Source organism: the organism of the source record quoted next, unplaced genomic scaffold, assembly GCF_019419815.1.
Source record: "Pyrus x bretschneideri cultivar Hongxiangsu unplaced genomic scaffold, Pyrus_bretschneideri_v1 Contig2, whole genome shotgun sequence".
Lineage (NCBI taxonomy): Eukaryota > Viridiplantae > Streptophyta > Magnoliopsida > Rosales > Rosaceae > Pyrus > Pyrus x bretschneideri.
The window spans coordinates 8,106,356-8,124,996 of NW_025999501.1; the positions used below are offsets into that span (position 1 = coordinate 8,106,356).

The 18,641-nt window shown below is 34.0% G+C and overlaps 1 long non-coding RNA gene across 2 annotated transcripts; it reads right to left on the reverse strand.

Moving 5' to 3' along the window:
* Positions 1 to 12,924: 12,924 nt before the first annotated feature.
* On the reverse strand, positions 12,925 to 14,795 carry LOC103935261. Of its 2 annotated transcripts, XR_007257975.1 has the most exons (3): positions 14,304 to 14,795; positions 14,141 to 14,216; positions 12,925 to 13,517 (listed from the first exon to the last, which is right to left on the reverse strand). It is a non-coding gene; the product is annotated as an uncharacterized LOC103935261 (long non-coding RNA). The 2 variants fall into 2 exon arrangements; XR_007257976.1 differs by lacking the exon at positions 14,304 to 14,795 and having other exon boundaries at positions 14,141 to 14,297.
* Positions 14,796 to 18,641: the final 3,846 nt, after the last annotated feature.

Here is an 18,641-nt window from a genome sequence, read left to right on the forward strand (position 1 = left end):
TGCCAAATTACATGCTTGGAATTAGGACTGCGTTCCATGTCTCTTTTCCTAGATATGTGAATTTGATTATATTCACTGTCGTTTAATTTTGTTCCTGATATCGATTAATCAGTTTAATATGAAATACCATGCCGTTAGACTTATTAGGTGGTCTCCTTATATTGGGTGCATATGTTATGATTATTATGTGATTGTCAATCTTAGAACCATCTCCAGTCAAGGGCTATAAGTCACTTAATTTAGCCTAAATTTGTGCAAAACTATCTCCACCTTGGGCTATAAGAATTGCTAATTAAAAAGTAACAAGACCCCAGCATGTGCATCACAAGCCAATCATCAACCTCACATCATATTGTTTAGAAAGTATGGTCTAGGAACAAAACACGTCTAGAATTTTCCATTCTTTATAATAGTAATTTTTCAATGGCCAAAACAAAGCCCCCATGGCTAGAGGAGAGAGAATCTTCTGCATCTAAAATTGAATGTAGCATTTCCTGTGATCTTAATTATTAATTGACACGTATTTATAAACTTAACTTTTTAAAACTTTGTTATCATAAATTTAATACGTGTTAGTCAATAATTGAGGCCACAACCACAACCATTTTAGATGCAGAAAATCCTCTCTCTCACTGGAGATAGGAATAATAGTTGTCCTCTCTTTTCTATCTATCTCTCTTCTCTCTCACTTAGCACCAGACACACTATTCGTTGCTTTAATCCATGGTACCGATTTGTTTTTATTTTTTTATCAACGGTGAATATAAATCTTTACTATTAATCATAAATCACCTGTTGGTATTTTGCTTCCATGTTTATAAAATTAACATCTTTCTTTTTTTGTAATGATGTGATAACAAGTCTGCCATTGCATTAAATGCAAATTCAGTTTTTCACTCAAAAATCAAGCACTTAGACATGAATTACCATTTTGTGAAGGAGAGAGTTCAAAATGGGGATCTACAAGTTCAATATCTACCTACTGAGGATCAAACTGCTTATATATTAACTAAGGGATTACAAAGTCTTTCATTTCTTAAACATTCCTACAATCTCAAGCTTGGAAACCCAGCTGAGATTGAGGGGGGAAGTTGATAGAGATATACACATTAGCAATACACATCAGCTAGTAATATAGCAGCAAAGTTTGACAGGTGGCTTACACATCAGCAAAGTTTGTTAGGATTGTTGGTAAACTGTTATAAATGATGAGAAAGTTAGTTGTACTGTTAGTAGCTTATCCGTGAAGCTAAGACTGTTGCCTATATAACAGAAATCCTTGTAATCACAAATTAATTAATTCAATACAAAAGATCGTTTACTCTCTCTCTCTCTCTCTCTCTACATTCTTCTGCAATATTTCTTTTTTACTTTTCTTCTTCTTCGATACTGAGTGTACTGTTAATACACATGAATTACACTTGTGAGATAAAATTAAACATTTGTAACAAATTCGGAATGAATTGTTTTTTAATTATGAAATTTTTTTATGTATACATGTGTAATGTCATATAATGTAAATAAGGCACAATATTTATAAGATTCGGTAAGTGTGCTTACGTTCTCCGTGCAACAACAGTATTAATAAATCTAATGTCATTATATATTAGCTACAGTCTTGGTGGTCGTATAAAACAATTGAATTGATCATGGTTACTGTATATATATGTATTGGATGGTGTATAGTATATATATGGTCCTCTTCTCTTACTCTACTCACATTACACCATATCCAAATCCAAAACAACCTCAAATGCACATGCACAATTAATCACTGTAAAGATTCGAAATAAAATCCGATTTCAACCAATTAATCAGAATTCAGAAAGTGCGAAAAAAAATGTGTGAGAGAGCGAGAGAGAGAGAGAGAGAGAGGGAAGATTCGGTTGTAAATAGAATATTTGGAAATTAGAAAAAAAAATAAAAAAATGATTATGCATGCATGCGTGAGTTAGAGAAGATGATGACGATGATGTTGAACATGTAAGACATATTCTGAAATCACAACAACAAGACATTAGGATCACGAATAAATCAAATCAATATAACATATAGATCGACTAATTATATTAAACTTATCTGTAGAACTCGGAAGACATGGTTATGAATATGAAGCCATTGATGAACTCTAGGTTATCTTCTCCTTCCGATACTCCAAAATATCCCTCTACTATATGAGTAAGTTTTAGTATTATGAGGAATTCAACGTATGGACGCAGGGACTTAACCTAGTATTTATATACCATTAGGGTTTAATCACAACCAGCCTATTATTGGTTGTGAAAATCAAACCCTATCACTTAAGTGATTGAGTCCTATCATAATTTTATATCTTTGAAGCGAAACCTCTTAGATTTCTTTGAGGTCAATTGCAAAGGATAAGACTCCGTAATCCTTATTTCATTAGGATTATCAGATTACATAAGTTGTTAACAACTCGATAAACAAGTAGCCTACAACATAAGTAATCCGATACATCATTCATTGTCATTCACAACCTTACAGAACATAGCCGAGAGAGAGAGAGAGAGAGAGAAGATTCGGTTGTCTTATGCATGAATGCGTGATTTATAGGTATCATTTGATATGCAGACGGGACGGGACAGAACAGAATGGGACGGAATAGGACGGAACGGAAAGGAGCGGGAGCAAAGATGCCCTCGGATGGAAACAAGGAGGAAGAAGAAGGAGACGGAGAGGTTATAATTTTGTGTTCCACAAATGTGGAACGAGTCGCTCCAGGGTGAGGTGGAACGAAAATTCACCCAAAACTCGTCCCGTGGAACAGCTCGTTCCACCTGTTTTAGGCGCACCAAACGTGGGACGGAACGTCTTGTCCCACTCTGTTCCGTCCTGTCCCACGTACCAAACGGTAGATGATGAAGACGATGACATTGAACACAGCCAAGAATACTTCGACCGAAAAGAAAAGGCTACTAATTTATTTAGCTTTTCTTCCTTTCATAATTTAATGCTTTTGGTCAACAAATTTTTGACGGTTAAGTTTTTAAGCAAATATGTTGAAAAGTTTTAGGGACTTTTAATGAAAAGAGTTTGGATTAAAATTATTTTAATAAAAAATCATTTTCTATACCTTTTTTTTTTTTAACTAAAAGCATCTTAAAATTAACCATAAGAACAAAAACCCCCAATTTTACATGGACTGAATTACAAAAGCTCAACATGAACAAAAATAAGTTTCCAAAATTATCCCAATAGAAAGAAAACCCAGCCCTTATTGAATTAAATGGAGGATTAACAACCCTCGAGGTTTGAGGCCGCTATCAAATGGGAGCTTTGAGTCAATCCAGCCCGAGCTTTGATACACCCCTAAACCTTTTTCTAGTATTCCAGTATACCCCTGAACGTTTTGATATTTACTACTACGTTTTGCTACATTTTTATTACATGATGCCCTTTTGTTTGGCACTTTCCAAATCACAAGGAATTATTTGAGCTCCCCTTCCCAGCCACCTCTCCGGCTTCATCCCGTATCGATTAACAGAATTTCAGCATTAATATGTTGACTGATTCCTTTTGATTGTTATCTTGTTATTTTCTATTTTGAATATATAATTTTCTTGTGATACGTGAAAACGGTTGTCTTGCTAGTGCTATCATATTAAAGCTTTTTTATTCCTTATCGAAAAGATTAGATCATTTGTAATATTTTTTGAAAATTATATATTAAACTAATCATGTGTTTAGTGCTTTCAGTACTAATAAACATTTTTTCTTATCATATTTTCAGTCTACTCGTGTTATAGAGGGTGGTTCGTTTATTAAGACTACCATAAGTTTGCAACACATTGGGATTGACTATATCATCCATAGTATTGTAATTAAATAGTGGTAATTTATAGTATTCTGGTTTAATTTCAGAAATAATGTGTGTTATTTTGCTATAATTTCATAAATAGTGTGGATTATTTTGGTTCAGTTTTAGAAATAGTTTGGGTTAATTTGATGTAGTTTAATAAATAATGTATGTTATTTTGGTTAAGTTTCAGAAATAGTGTGGGTTATTTAGCTATAGTTTTAGAAATAGGGTTGGTTATTTTGCTGTAGTTCCAGAAATAGTGTAGGTTATTTTGGTTCAATTTCATAAATAGTGGTTATTTTGCTATAGTTCCATAAATAGTGTGAGTTATTTTGTTGTAATTCCAGAAATAGTGTGAGTTATTTTGTTGTAGTTCCAAAAATAGCGTGGGTTATTTGGTGCAGTTCCAGAAATAGTATGAGTTATTTTTGCTGTAGTTCTAGAAATAATGTCGGCTTATTTTGGTTAAGTTTCAGAAATAATGTGGGTTATTTTGCTGTAGTTTCAAAAATAGTGTGGGTTATTTTTTTGTAGTTTCAAAAATAGTGTGGGTTATTTTGCTATAATTCCAGAAATAATGTGTGTTATTTTGGTTCAGTTTCAAAAATAGTTGGGTTATTTTTTTGTATTTTCAAAAATAGTGTGGGTTATTTTGGTTTAGTTTCAAAATATAAGCCATTGTTCAGGTTCGTAATTTCCCTTTCCTCAATTGTGTTTGGTTACCGAGAAAATGTATGCGATGTATATTATGTAAGCCACTGTTTAGACACAAAAATCAATTATTTTTATTTGATTAGAAATGATTTAGTTGGTCCATAGTTACTAGATACAGAGTATAGTTCAAGTTAGAAGTTCGGTTCGGTTACGGGATTTGCTAGTAACTTATAGTATCATTCGCAAGAGAGGAGATATAGATAGTACAGTTCATTTTAAATTTGTTAAAGAATGTAAATTGATTTGCATATAAAAATGTTTATAAATGTACATTTAAAATTTATTTAATGTTATTTTAACATTTTTAAAATTTATTTAATGTTTAATTTTTTCAATTTTGCTGGTTTAGCTTTTTAATCATTATTTTATTTAATATTCTTATTGATAAAATAATTAATTCACTTATGGACCTTTTCTTTCCCTCGGCAAATGCAGTTCCCTGTTCTCTCTTTCTCCCTCCTCTCTTTCTCTTCCCTTTCTCACTTACCCCAACCTCTCGTTTGCTCTCCTTCACCGACAACCACAAAGATGAATTGGAACCTACCCAGTATGAAGCTCTTCTCAAAGTGAGCGAGTAAGTCACCTCTACTCTTGCATAGATGATCGTACTTGTAAGTCTCTCTGTAATTTGGTTGATGAGAAAGTCTCCCCAACCACCACAAGGACGACATCGACGAATTTTATAGTGACGGACCCATGTGCGTTTTTCATTTCTTTCTTCAACTTTTGTGTTATCTGAGTAGAGATGCACCGAACTCGCCACTGAATTGCCAGGTTTCGTGAAATCCTTGACTTTCCAAAATTTATTGCATTGTAAGAGTGAGGATTCACGAAGAAATGGGGGAGAAGTGGAAGAGAGAAGGAAGAAATATATTAAACGAAAAAGGCAGGGGTAAAATTGAAAAATCAGTGTTTGGACCATTTTAATTGGATTGATTTAGGTGTTGGACTTTGTCCTAACCATTAAATAAAATTAATACCTGATTTTTGGTTAACATTCAAACTTTTTAAACTATTTTTATTAGTTTTCTTAAATTATTAGTCATCTTGTCACTGTTTTATGGGCATCTCCCAAAATGCATTTAAATGAGTATTTCACATTTTTGGTTGGACAGAAAGTTCTTGAATAATATATATAAAATTATTATCTGAATCGAAATGCAAATTGTTTATATTCCTTTACATTCTTTGGACGTAGCTTTAGTTAAACAAGATCAAATTAAATGGGATTCAAGTTTACAACTTCTCCATTCGAGGTGCAACTCCGTTCACGCTTTTGAGTAATGTAAAATGACTTCTTACATTTTAAATAGTTAAGGGTTAAATTTTAGTAAGATATTATTAAAGAATGAATTTAAGGTAAATTTATTTTTTGATAATTCTTTTTAAAATAAAATTTATGTAGATTATTATAATTTATTTTTAGGAACATTTTAACCTAAAAATATTTAGATTCTAATAAAAGTTAAAAATTCACTGAACGGTCCCCATAAACACGTATTTATTGAGTTTTTAGGTGACTATTTATTTAAATAATTTTTTAATTGTTTTAGCTGTTGGATTTAATTTTGGGTTGTTAAATCTTCTTTTTTTTTTATTTTTTATTTTTTTTTATTTTTTTTTATACTGTTATATCTCAAGTGTTTGAATAAATAAAAACTAGCTTTACACAACGTAATAAAAACAAGTGCAAGCGAGTGTGAAACCTAGGTTCAGAGCATACACGCCTAATGCAGTCCAACAGGAAACGACACAACAAAAGCACACCCAAAGGTGATCCTACATTGGTGGTGGTCTCTCAGATATGCCGGGAAAGTCCTCAGGGAAGCCACCAAACGTGCTAGCCAACTAGAACCTGGAGGGGCGCAAAACAAAAGCGTGAGTGGGCAAAAACAAAGCTTTTCAAAAACCAATTTAATAAATAAGTTCTAACCCCTCGCCGTAAAACCTGTATACTTCCCAGAAAATAGAATATACATATAAATATGTCATGCTCGAAAAAAGTGCCATGCAATATGTCTCGAAGTAATATGCCAATGCTCAGGAAACATCAAATCAATGCCATATAATCTGTCAGCCGGAGTCACCTAACGTGACCTGTACGGCTGAATCTAGAGCTCAAATCACCATCTCACTAACTAGACCTGCACACGAGTCGGAACCACCTAAAGTGGTCTGTACGACAGGCCTGGGTGTAATATAAATACGCTCTAGTGCTACGATCACGTGAAGGCTGGGCGAATAATCGCGGGTCACCTACGAGTCGGAGCCACCTAAAGTGGTCTGTACGACAAGCCTGTGCACCTAACTTGGATCCAAAATGAGCGTGTGGTGCGGGAGGTGAACATCACGTGAAGGAATGCGCCCTACTCTGGGCGGGAGCACTAACACTGGGGGTGTAGGTTATGAGCTATCTATGTAACTAGAAACACTACTGGACGTAAATGTAAAATCATACTCACCTGGCACTTACCTGTGCGTCCATGGCACCAATACACATGCATATATATATATATATATATGGCTAATAATGTATGAACGAACGGCAACAATAAACATGGCATAATAATGTAAAAACATTTTAAATTCATTTTCTGGGAAACGTATAAGTATATAGGTATATACGGAAAACCAAAAGCCCACTCACTAGTAAGTGGAAGGGTTGTAACCCCCCTTGCCTCGAGTGACCACGCTCGTCCTCGGGATACGTCTCACCTATATGCGAAACAACTATAAAAACGTTAATTTTAAAGCACATAACCAACCTTTAGAAATAACTTCTCATACATTGCTCAAATGGGGTGTATGAATACACCAACGTGATCTACTTAACCTCAAGAACATCCCCATATTTTTAGAAAAAAATTTCACCGCCGCACGCGCCCCCACGCGCCGGCCACGCCCAGGCACGTGCCTGGCACGCTGACGGCGTCAGTTGACGCTGTCAGGAATATTCCGTTATCCCCTAACGGTTTCCGTCCACGGCGTTAGGAATATTCCGTCCAAACTGACGGAATATTCCGTCGTCTTCTCCGGCGAGACTCCGGCGTCGGAAAATCGGGAAATCTTTAAATCGTCCTATCTTCTTCGTTTTTCAACCAAATTTCATAAAATTGGTACCAAAATGAAGCTTACAACGAGAGGAACAAAATCATACCACTTTCAAGTGCTAAAATCCACGAAGTCTCACCTAAAAAACTCACCATTTCCGGCTAACTTCGAAACTCACAATCCCGATGTCCAAAACCTTCAAACGAACCACCCCGAGCCTCCTAGGGACCTCACCAAGCTTCCTACAAGCTTGAAATTCCCAAAATCGTGAGAAATCACATGTGCATGAATAGTACCGAAAATCGGGTATCCCGAGTGACGTGAAACGAAGGTAACCTTACTAAATGGTATAGTTGTCTACGAGCTCACGAGCATGGTATGTACTTTGTTCCTTCGATCGTGAAGATTTGATGGGTTTCTATGTGTCCGTACGTTTATGGAAAATGGGAAGGCCAAGGGACTTTGGACATGTGGCAGGATTGAAAGGTTGGGCTGAGATGGTTGTTGGCCAAACATGCCAACAAAGCCCCCAAAAATACCACAGACGAAAATCCGCCAATCGTTTTTCACGTACGTTTTCTACCGGCGGACATTATGGGTTAAATTTGCCCAAATTTTTGGTTTTAACCTAAATTTATTTTAGGCCCAACTATTAGAGAAGAGTTTGATTAGTTAAAAACCTAAATTTTAGGTTTTAACTTAAGAGTTAGAGATGGTTAAAAGTTTGTTCTTAAGATGTTTGATAAATATTTTTTTTTAGTTTCTCATTTTTATGAAAATAAAAAAAATTATTTGATTACTTTCAACTTTCAAAATAATAAAAAACTAAAATCTAATTAATTGAGCTTTCAAATTTTGTCTTTTAGTTTTCAACTGAAATTGGGTGAAAAAATAATGGAGAGAAGATTTGGTTCTATATAGAATATTTGGAAAAAGAAAAAAGATATATAAAAATAATTCTGCATGCGTGATCAATTGTGATGATGATGTAGAACACAGCCAAGAAGAATAGACAAAACAATGCTTTGACCCAAAAGAAAATGACAAGTAATGGTGGTCGATCTCATGTCTGAGAGACTCACAGAAACTCCACATGCATAATTCCCATCCCAGCCAAGCCAAGCTAAAGCTAATATATAGTCAATGTCCTGAATTTATCTTAAGATTACGTCATCTCACCTTACATGACGCTCACACGAACAAATATTCACGATTGTTTAAAGCGGGTATATCAATTCTCCAATTTCCTCGTAAATTTATCGGAAATTTTGATATAGGCGCTAAATCTTTTAATTTATTAGACTAAATATCCCTAGTTTTTGGTCAATACTCATATGAAGGTAAAGGCACCAATTCAACCATTTTTTTTAGTACATCGATATTTTTACACTAAAAGAAATGAGAATTCGGCTAAGCTGTACATTGGATAGCCTAATTTGGTATCAAGTTCACCATCTACGAGATTCAAACCTAAGACCTCTCACTTCCGAGTGCAGAGGAATACCACCAGACCGTAATATTGAGTGATACCAATTCAACGTATTAAGACCAATAATAAACGTACCAATAATGTGTACAAAATAGTACTCTAATAAATGCACACAAAGTGCCGCTTAGTATTAAGGTGTTATAATAGTATTTCTCTTTACTTGTGAGTAAGAAGTCTTATATTTGATTATTGCTAAACCATTGTAAGGTTAAGCCAATATGTCTCCTTAGTGTAAATAATATTGTTTGTTAAAAAAAAAAAATGTGCGGGTAATTTTAAAAACTATAAAACCCCGTTGCATGACAGCTTGAGTTCAAATTCCGTTGGTTGTTAATCTAACAAAACCTATCATTTGACAAAAAAAAAAAAAACAAAAACTATAAATATCACCCCTACGAAAAAAATAAACAAGAAATAATTGAACAAAAAACCAAGATTATCTCCTCATAAAAAGAGTCCACAATTCTTAAAATACATTTAAAATTGGCAGAATAAAAAAAAATCTCTCTCAACTGATTAAAAGGATAAATTAGGAAATCAATATGTAAACTTTAATTAATTACAATAATAATTTTTAATTTGATAAATTAGAAAATGTTGATGTTGCCTAATGTACCTAAGCAACCGCCAGGGGGTGGTTCATTGGTTGGCGGAATTCCAAGCATGTATTCTACACGGCACATCCTAAGTTTGATTTTTGACGCTTGTGAATCTCACAATAGTTGCCAGAAAGAGGTTGGAAACTATTATCACTAATTTGGGGATTTTTTTTTTCCGACAAACATATAATTGTTACTTGATGAACCGATTTTAGGATATGTCAAGGAATTTGTTTTTCAATACAATTACACACACACGCGTGCACACGCGCGCGCGCGCGCACACACACACACACACATATATATATATATAAACTAAAACATTGAAGATTAGATTAAGTCATATAATGTACTAATCATAATAATTAGTATCGAACTCGTTATCCATGAGAGTCATACCTAAGGCCTTCCACTCATAAGCACTAGACAAGATGTTAGACATTTTTTTATATTATATATATTTTTTAATAAACGATATTATCTATACGAGGGGGAATGTTTGCCTCACAATGTGCTATCATAACGTGGTTCAAATTTATTTTTGTGAAAATCGAACTAAAACCTTTCACTTACCGATGTTAGAAAATATTAGAAAAAAAGATGTGGTTTTTTGTACCGTAAAAGCAGAAGGGTGATAGTAAGCTACGAATTATATGCTTATGGTCATTCAACTAGATAACTTACAAACTAGATAAATTACAAACAAAAATAAGGGGGAATTTTCATTTAGGCCTAAGAATATTTTTTTGAGTATTGATTTTCACATACCTCTTTTAACCTTACACACACTCTTTGTAAAATAGCAAATTACCATTAAAAAAGGTGAAAGACGAAATAAAAGTTCTATTGATTGAGCTCGGCCTCTCCCACTCTAAATTATATAATGAGTTATCTTCCCTAATCTTTGGTGCTCGATATGTTGTGGATCTACCAATCTCGAACGCTATGTTTCGTTTTAATGTCTCTAATTCTTTGGTCTCCAATGTTAAAGAAAGCTCAAGGAGGAATTGGAATAAGTTAGCGATACTAATGGTAAACAATCTTGCAAGGCCATGTAGGTTTTCGACGCGATTCAGCAAGAAATTATGCATCTTTTGGATCCATTTTTGGTGATATTAATGGTAAATTTTCCAATGTTATGTAACTCGCCGTCATTTTTTAAAAGTTGGTGGTACATACACCAATTTATGCATTAATTTGTGTATCAAATAATGTGGCACATTCTATACTATATAAATTTGTATTACAATTATTAAACAAATTTCAACTTGAACTAAAGTACAAATTTGATTGGTGCTACCTAGTATTATTCTTTTTAAAATATGTTTTGAAACCAAACCTCTTAGAGGATGAGGGATATTGAAATGTGTTGTCTTAGTTGTTTTTCATTGTAATTTTAAGAGATTGTTTTATTTGTATTGCTTGTGCAAAAGACTTTTTTTTTAATCACGGCGTGCTGCAAACAACCGAAATGAGGAGTTCTATTTTATGTTTTACTTTTGTATTTTTTAAGAGACTAAACAATTGGATGGCCAAATTAACGACTGAAAAAATATTTTGACTTTCATCTTTAGTTCAAGTTCATGTGAAACAGTGGCTGTGTTTCAATTTGCATGGCTCACAATCCTTTATAAATTAAAAATAGGAAAAAATATCAACAGTAACCACCCTATCCCATAATTTTCATCTAATAACTTGTCAATGTCATATGTCTGTGAGATCTTAAATCAATGTGTGTGTGTATTGTAAGTAACCTTGTATGAACACAGAGAGAACCTTGCAGAGAAAGAAGGAGAGAGAACTAACTTTCTTTGATATATTTCTTAATGATTAAGTAATACTTTTAGGCTATTTAAACATACTTTACTACAAGAGTAACTAACTAACTAACACTACAAAAAATATGGACACTGCACACAATAAATTATATGTGCCCTTTGAGGCCAAAGAGCACCAAGACATGTGCCCATAGACCAATAGCAACAGTGCAGCTACTAAGTTTTTATCTGTGCCCTCTATGGGCGTCACCATTGCTAAAATGGCACAATACACTGTTTGGTGCTCAAAGATGCAGGCACAAATGGACCATTATTTGTGCCTGTTTCTGACAACTTTATCAGAAGACCTTTTCCAGCCATATTGACACTTATATTATAATTGTGCCAACAAGAATTAAATATTAAAAAAAAATCAAAATTGAAAAAACTGAAACTGAATTGAGGTAATTATTATTATTTTTTTAAATTTTCATAAAATGTAGAAAGCCTACAACACATTCTCAATCTCAGAAACATATATTGTAATGTTACATATTTCATCTCTAATGCAAAAAGAACTTGAAAGCAGACATTTTTGGACAAATGCATCTTCCCCAGCAAGCCTTGCACCTCATCAGAAGCCAAAACAAATATAGTCGACTTCAAAACAAAATAAGTCCAAAATTACACCTAAAAAGGAGTTGGTTAAAATCAATACGTAAGAGTTCCAGATCTGCCATATCAAAGATTCACCTCTTTTTCCAACTTGGTGGATGGTGCAATCACATCCCCTTGAAATCCAAATGAAAGTGAAAATGAAATTAAAAAAATAAAAAAAGAAAGGACCTATTTCCAGTCATGTTCAATGACCAAAACTTTCAATCGGCATTAAGAACTCAATAGCAGTGATGCATTGCTACTTTGTTATACCAAATTATAGTGAACAAAATATGCAACTAAATTAAGCAGCAAAACCATCATTACCAGCAAACAAGATGTACAAAACAATAAAAGTTTGGACAATCATTGTTATGACATTAATTTCTAAGAAAGATAGAAACTGCTAAGAACCTTATAGGCTCTACAACGCACAAGCTAATAAATAAGTATTTTCAAATCTAATTTTTAGCTTTAGTGAAGTCTTCCATGTTTCCATACGGAAAGATAAGATTCATGGAGCTGTTTAGTTTCTTAAGACTGCACGTTTCCTCACTGTTCAGTCTCTCCTAAGAGCAACCTAAACACTTAACTACAACTAAAAACTTGCAACAAAGCCCTCAAGTGGGTACTTGTAGGCTGTACCAATGTAATATATAGTCCATCCCTCTAAAATCCTTCCCCACTATTAGTTGTGTATAAACAGTTAAGAAGCTACAACATAACAATAGCATATGTTCATTTCTAACAATAAAATCATCCAGTAAGAAACGTACTCCTTATTAGACATCGTAGTGTTTTAGGGAGTGAAAACTCAAATCCGATCTTCACCTTTTATTATCAACATAATGTGATCATCAAGAAGTTAAATGAAGATAACAAATTAAATTTATGTTCATTTGCTAATAATGAAACAAGTAACAAACATACTTCATAAGTGACGTTTATTTGCCCCAATTGTCAAAACCACAACTCTCCTGCAAGGCATCAAACAAGAAACCTCTTTTCCTTGAAAGTGAAAATAGTTAGGAATAAAAAGGAAAAATTGACGGGCATGGTAACAATACAAGAAATCAATACAATGCAATGAGACAAATCCGACAAAATTCACACCGAATGCCACATGAATTTTAGTTATGGAGATTTTGAGAAAGACTGAAAATTCATCATAATGAAAATCTGCTTATCAATGAGAGTGCACAACATTGTAACATTAGATTCAGAAAATGGGTTTAATTGGTTTTGATAGGAAGCATTGTAAGTTAATCCCAAACATTTAATTCATGCTTCCAAAATTAACAAATTCTACAATTGCAAGAGAAACCCTACTTAAATATCTTAAATGCCAAAACCAAAAACTGCCCTTATCTGCTGGAAGATAAGATCCTACCATCTTCTCTATATTCTCCACCACAATTACATTCTCGTATCTGCATTACCAAACACATAAAAACAGGGCAATCAACTCTCCATCCAAGAAAACAATACAACATTGTTATGACATTATCTTTCCATTTGCTCCACAGATGAACTAATCTGGATGATATATGCAGCATTTGGACCTCTCATTGCCAAAGTCATGACTAGTATTAAAAAATTAAAACCATCGATCTAATTCATTAAATTTAATCAACAAACAGAACACACAAATGTAGAACTACAAAAATTGATAGAACAAGAGAGACAGGGAGGTACATGAAAATTGTGTACGATAGGAGCAAGTCTCCAAGTGAGTAAACTGTGACGTGCATACAGAAAATAAACAATAATAAATAACTCATATCTGAAAATATATAAACTCAAGCCGCAAAAAGAACACTAATTCAGATCTGGTGCAGCTTGAAAAAACCCAGATCTGGTACACATACAATCTCTTCTAACCAATTCCTCCATACAATTGTACCTACTTAAATTCCAGGAAAAAAGTTCAGATTTTCATATATAAAATCACCACCCTTCAAATAATTCACATAAAAAACACACAAAAAACAAGCCAAGCTCTTAGAAATCGAAAGAAGGCTACGTTTAGGGTCAGGGTTTCTCGGGTTCTTACCTAAATCCAAGAATTTGAACCACTTTCTTACAGTTCAGCTTGAATTCAATCTCCCAAACAAAACCACTAACCAAATCTTCAACATGCCAAGTTAAAACCGAATTAGTCCTGAATCTCAATAATTTTTCACATCTAAAAGTTAAAATTGAAGAAACCCACTTACATAGATAGGACGCTCACTATGAGAGGATCAGTTTTCTCTATTGGGTCGAGACCCAGTTTTGGCCGAAACTTGGCCGGCGAGTCCGGCTTGGTCGTTTTAGAGAGAACAGAGAGGGAAGAGCCAGAACTAAAAATAAGGAAATATGAAAGAGATAAATATGAAGGATGTGTGTGGGTTAAGGGGAGAGGGAGAGAGAGAGAGAGAGAGAGAGAGAGAGAGAGAGACGGATGGATGTGGGTGGGTTGAGGGGAGTATGATCTACGAAGGGTGTCGTGGGTTAGGGGAAGAGAGAGATAGAGTTGGATGGTTGAGGGCGGGCTAAGGGGGAGTGATAGTGGGGATAATTACGAAGGGTGTCAGTGGGTTAAGGGGGGAGAGAGAGAGTTGGATAGAAGTGGGTGAGTTAAGCGGAAAAGAGAGTGTTGGATGGATGTGGGCCACAAGTTTTTGAAAAAAAATAATAAAGAACAAAGAATTGTGTCTTTAGAAGTAAACTATGGGCACAAATAATATATTAGAGCCATTTTTTAAAATAAAGCTGTCAAATAATGTATTTGTGCCTATTTTTTTTTACAATAGGCACAATCAATGGTGCCCTTCATGAAATGGGAACTGTTTCAGTCTTTTGATGGTCAAACAGGCACAAAATTCTCAATTGTGTCCTTTATTTTGTACCCATAGCTCATTTTTCTTGTAGTGTAACCAAACCTCTAATCTGTTTACATGTGGCACACTCCTATACAACAATTACTATATCATGTATTAGGTTAGGGTTTAGGGTTTAGAGTGTTTAGAGTTTCGGGGGTTTAGGGTATTCCAAATCCAATACAACCTCAAATGCACATGCACTCTTAATCATTGTAAAGATTCGAAAGAAAATCCAATTCCGACCAATCAGAAGGGGGAAAAATAATAGAGAGAGAGAGAGAGAGAGAGAGAGAGAGAGAGAGAGAGAGAGAGAGAGAAGATTCGGTTGTATATAGATTTGAAGAATAAAAAAAAACAAAATAAAAAGATGATGATGATGTAGAACACAGCCAAGAAGAACAAACAAAAAAAATACTTAGACCTAAAAGAAAGGACAAGTAATGGTGCATGGTCGGTCTCATCTCTGAGACTGCCAGAGACTCCACCTGCCATGCATAACTCCCACTCCCAGTCCCAGCACAGCACAGCTAAGCTAATATATGACTCGTCAATGCCTCACCTCACCTCATGCCATAATCACAATGTCGTGTCATGCATCAGGATCTCGTCGTTCTTCAGAGGAGAGGAAGCCTTCAACCGGCAGGCACAGTTGAATTAATTCAAAGGAATCTCTCGAGGGAAAAGGCAGAAGCTAACTAGCTAGCTACCTTCGATAACACTACAGTGGAGCGGAGTGGAGTGGTTTATTATCCACATACAATATATCCAAGTGAAAAAAATTTAAAATTGGACCATAAAATAATAGACTTGGTAGCGAGAGAGATAAAACTAATTGCCATTATAATTATGTAGCCTTGATAGCGCGTTTACTAATCCGTAATCAAATTGAGAGGAATTGAATAGAAGATGAATTAGATTGAGAAGGAATTGAAATGAGATAGAAGCAAAATCAGATTCCTGTTGAAGTTGTTTACTAAAACTGTCCGGAATCGGAATACAATTCCATAAAGCTGTTTACTAATTCAGCAGAATCAGAATATAAACCTGTATGGGTGCGTTTGTTGCACTAGACTATCTCGGACTGGACTAGCTTCAGAGACTAAGCTGGACTGGCTTAGACTAGACTAAACTGGACTAGCTTAGTGAAGCGTTTGATGCAGTATCGGACTAAACAACAGACTAATTATTTTTTATTATTATTTATTTACTTTTGTGTTTAAAAACAACAAAACAACAAATATTAAAATATTATTTGTAGTTATTTAACTTCTAAAAACCTAATTAATGTTTCATGTGCTGCCCTTACTTTTATTTTAGAAGAACAACCTTTATTTTTTGAAGAACAGACCGATATTTCCAAAGCAAATCCTCTATGCTTCTTCATTCCTCTCCACCTCCTGCCTCGTGCCTCTTCACTTCCTCTCACAAAATCGGTTGCAAATCTAAAAGTCAAAAGACATAGCAAGAAAGAGATTGAAGGAGGCGAGGTGCATGTGTGATTGGCTTGAAGGTAGAAGATGAGGGTTGGATTTGGTTTGGGTTTTCTGGGTGAAATTTTCAAGCTCATCCCACTGCAAATTTTTTTTTTTGGTTTTCTGGGTTATCTGGATTCGAATTTTGGGAGTTGGATCTGGTTCTGAAAATGGAACCTTGGGAAATTTTGTTGCTTTTTTGTTTCGGATTTGGCAGGATTTGGGTTTGAAATGGGTTGTGGGATGCGAGGAAGAGGTAGATGGGAGGATGAAGCGGGTAGGAGTGAAGCAGAGTAGAGCGGTCTTAGCAGTCCGCCCATTTTTTTTTGGGGGGGGGGGGGGGGGGGGGGACTCGCTAAGACCCTGTAGCGAAGCTGTTAGTCGGACTCAGTCGAGGCGAGTCTCATTAAACGTAATCCCCACATGAAACAAACACCGGATTACAGTCCAGTCTAGTCCAAAGAAGTTTAGTAAAGCTAAACAAACGGGCCCTATGATTACTAAAATGTCCTTGTCTCAAATCAAATATTTTATATACTTCTTTTAATAAAATTTGATATAGTATATAATAGTAAGAAAAAATTAAATTGCTTTTTTATTTCATAGACATACTAAAATGATTTTGTTTATTTTTTTTATAAATTTAAGTCTTGACTTTAATATCTAAATTTTCTCGCTCAAGTTGTAAATTTTTCTCTTCAGCATATGTATGAAGTTGTGCATAATGTGAATGAGCATAGAATTATGCTTAATGAGCTAGAATGACATGGAAAGAAATTGTTAGGAGCATTTTTAGAAAAATAAATCTAGGGTTAAAAGGATAATTTTGGAAATAATGAAAGTAAGTGAGGGCATAAAGGGAAAAATAATCATTCCGATTGGTAGGGCAATCCGGAATCCAAATACCTTGTATATGTTGGGAATCCAAATCCCCCAATTTCAGGAATTGGATTTCATTTTTTGTGTGGACCCCATGCACTTTTGATTTTTCCAAATTTTAGTAAACATGGGTATAATCCGTAATCGGAATCGGATTCTTTATTCTCGTTCAGATTACGGGTTTATAAACACGCTATGAAAGAGTTGGAGTTTCATATTTTCTTTTTAAGGAATAAGGATAATCTACTAATTTGATTTAAATCTCTCTCGCATTTAAAATACTTAATTTCTACACTCACCCCTCCCAAAGTACTCAACCAAGAACCTTTTTGCTCCATATGTAATATATATGTATGTTCAAATAATAAAAAGGAGACTCTCTCTCTCTGCGCAACAGCCAAATGAAGGGGTTTGGCCAAAAAGCCCCACATGAAGATCATCGTAAATCGCAAGCAAATAAAACAAGGAAAAGGAATAAACATAAATTGAAAATGAGAAACAAAATGACAAAAAGTAACGGTAAAAAAAAAAAAAAAAAAAAAAAAAAAGAGAGAGAGAAAGAAGAGAGTGCGTGTGACATAATTTTGATTACTGAAAATATGACTTTAGCCCCTGAAACTCAAGTTTTTTTACATAAAACCCGACATAGTCTTTTTATCTCAATAAAACCCAATGACTAGGCTCCACATAAGTAAATTCATTAATTTTGTTTGCCTTTACACATTTTTCATTTTTTAGATACCTAAAATACCCCTAATTACCGTTTTGATGTAGACATTTAATTCTATGCATATTTGAAGGGAGAAATTAATAAAAAGAAATGTATTAATGAAGTCGCTATCATTTCAACTCTTGCATTATTGTATGTCGTCTTCTTGACATTAATAAAGTCGCTATCATTTCAACTCAAAAAAAAAAAAATTAAATTAATTATAGAATAAAAATGTTATTTGATTCAAAATAAATTTATCTATATTTTATATGATAATATAGGTAAATTTTTCCACACATATATATTAGTAGTAAAATATGCCCAATATATATAATAATGCATGAAAATAATTCACCAACAAATAAAGGAAATTTGATTAAAAATTAATATATCTATTGCTTTTTGTTTATGAATTTCAATTCTTTTTTTATATTACAAACATAATGTACCTACAATATAATTTACCTATTGTTTAATCTTATAAGAAAATAATGTATCTACTATTTTATTTTATTTATTTATTTTTGTTTTTGTCGAATATGTACTGTTTTATTTTAATGGAGATAATTTGTCTTGGTTTAATTTTTACGAAATTATTTATGCACTATTTAACTTTCCCAAAATAAT